General features: G+C 32.2%; 1 non-coding gene across 1 annotated transcript; it reads right to left on the reverse strand.

Annotated features, from left to right (window-relative positions):
- Positions 1-1,456: 1,456 nt before the first annotated feature.
- LOC132514208 (U1 spliceosomal RNA) lies at positions 1,457-1,620 on the reverse strand. Its single transcript, XR_009538695.1, has one exon. It is a non-coding gene; the product is annotated as a U1 spliceosomal RNA (small nuclear RNA).
- Positions 1,621-2,172: the final 552 nt, after the last annotated feature.

Consider the following 2,172-nt stretch of genomic DNA (forward strand, 5'->3'; position numbering starts at 1 on the left):
AATTGATATGGTATTTTTAATTGGAACCTTGCTCTTTCCCTGAATATAGCTTATACTCTGAATTTCAGGCTTGTAGTGAGTTGTTTATGGATACAGATTGTAGATTGCTCCTGGTAGTATGGTCATTTTAACAATATTAATTCTTCCACTCCATGAACACATCACATATTTCCATCTGTTTACATTACATTCAGTTTCTTTCACTGGTGTCTTATAGTTTTCAGAGTACAGGTATTTTATCTTTTTAGGTAGTTTATTTGTAGGTATTTTATTCTTTTTTGTGATTGTAAATCGGATTGTTTCCTTTGTATCTCTTTCTGATCTTTCATTATTAGTGTATGGAAATGCAACTAATTTCTGTATATTTACTTTATATCCTGCAACTGTACTGAATTCATTGATGTGCTCTAATAGTTTTTTGGTAGTGTCTTTAGGATTTTCTATGTATCATGTCATCTGCAAACAGAGACAGTTTTACTTCTCCCTATTCAATTTGGATTCTTTTACTCCTTTTTCTTGTCTGATTGTTGTGGTTAGCTTTTCCAATACTATGTTAAATAGAAGCGGCAAGGCTGGGCATCCGTATGTTGTTCCTTACCTTAGAGGATATGCTTTCAGCTTTTCACTATTGAGTTTGATGTTAGCTGTGAACTGGTAATATATGTCCTTTATTATGTTATGTTCCTTCTATGCCCAGTTTGAAGAGAGTTTTATCATAAATGGATATTGAATTTTGTCAAAAGCTTTTTTTCTGCATCTATTGAAATGATCATATGGTCTTTACTCTTCAATTTGTTAACATGGATTAACACATTGATTTGCTGAATGAAAAATCCTTGTGAATTTGATCATACCCTTGGTCATGGTGTATGATCCTTTTAATATATTGTTGGATTCAGTTTGCTAATATTATGTTGAGTATTTTTGCATCTAAGTTCATCAGTAATATTGTCTGTAATTGTCTTTTTTTATGATATCTTTGTCTGGATTTTTGTATCAGGTTGATCTGGGTCTCCTAGAATCAGTTTTGAAACCTTTCTTCCTCTGCAATTTTTTGGAACAGTTTGAGAAGTATAAGGTGTTAATTTTTCTCTAAATATTTGTTAGAATTCCCCTGTGAAGCCATCTGGTTTGGATGTATGCTTATTAGATGTTTTTTAAATTATGTATTCAATATTGTTACTGGTATTTGGCCTGTTAATAGTTTCTATTTCTTTTTGGTTCAGTATTGGGAGATTTTATAATTCTAGGAATTTGTCCTTTTCTTCTAGGTTGTCCATTTAAAAACATTTTTTGTACTATTTTTAAAATCTTTGTTTCTCTATGTCCCTGTAATATATTCACTACCACCCACATACACTTAAATGGATGATGAAGTCTTCAATATTAAAGATGAGCCACTGGACCCTTAGAAAACGGTTTTGAAAGATATCTACCATTAAAACACACACAAAAACATGAGAAAGCATGAATGCAGTCCCCCACTACCACATACTATGCAGCTGAGTTTTCTCCATTTGGGGAAATCTCAGGGATCAGCACATCTGGAATGCAATGGATGAACCTCACCCTGGGAAAACCACCTTCATAACCATGGTATCTCCCCTGCCTGGTAAGTATAGTTTGTCCATTTTATTGCCATATAGTTGTTTATAGTAGTCTCTTAAAACCCTTTGTATTTCTGTGGTGTCAGTTGTAACTTCTCTTCTTTCATTTCTGATTTTATTGATTTGAGCCCTTTTTTCTTGGTAGGTTTGGCTAAATGTTTATATTTTTTTTTAATCTTTTCATAGAACCAGCTCTTAGTTTCATTAATTTTTAATGTTTTTTTTCTTAAGTCTCCATTTATTTCTGTCCTGAACTTTATGATTTTTTACTTTTGGGTTTTGTTTGTTTTTCTTTATCTAGTTTCTTTGGTTATAAGGCTATGTTGTTCATTTTGGATTTTTCTTGTTTCCTGTGATAAGCTTGCAACACTCTAAACTTCCCTCTTAGAACTACTTTTGCTGCCTCCCATAGATTTTAGATTTTTGTGTTTTCATTTTCACTTGTCTCCAGGTATTTTTTTCCTCTTTGATTTCTCCAGTGATCCATTGGTTATTTAGTAGCATATTGTTTAACCTCCACATTGTTTTTGCAGTTTTTTCTTATAGTTGATTTCTAGTCTCATAG

Source organism: Lagenorhynchus albirostris, chromosome X, assembly GCF_949774975.1.
Source record: "Lagenorhynchus albirostris chromosome X, mLagAlb1.1, whole genome shotgun sequence".
NCBI classification, from domain to species: Eukaryota; Metazoa; Chordata; class Mammalia; order Artiodactyla; family Delphinidae; genus Lagenorhynchus; species Lagenorhynchus albirostris.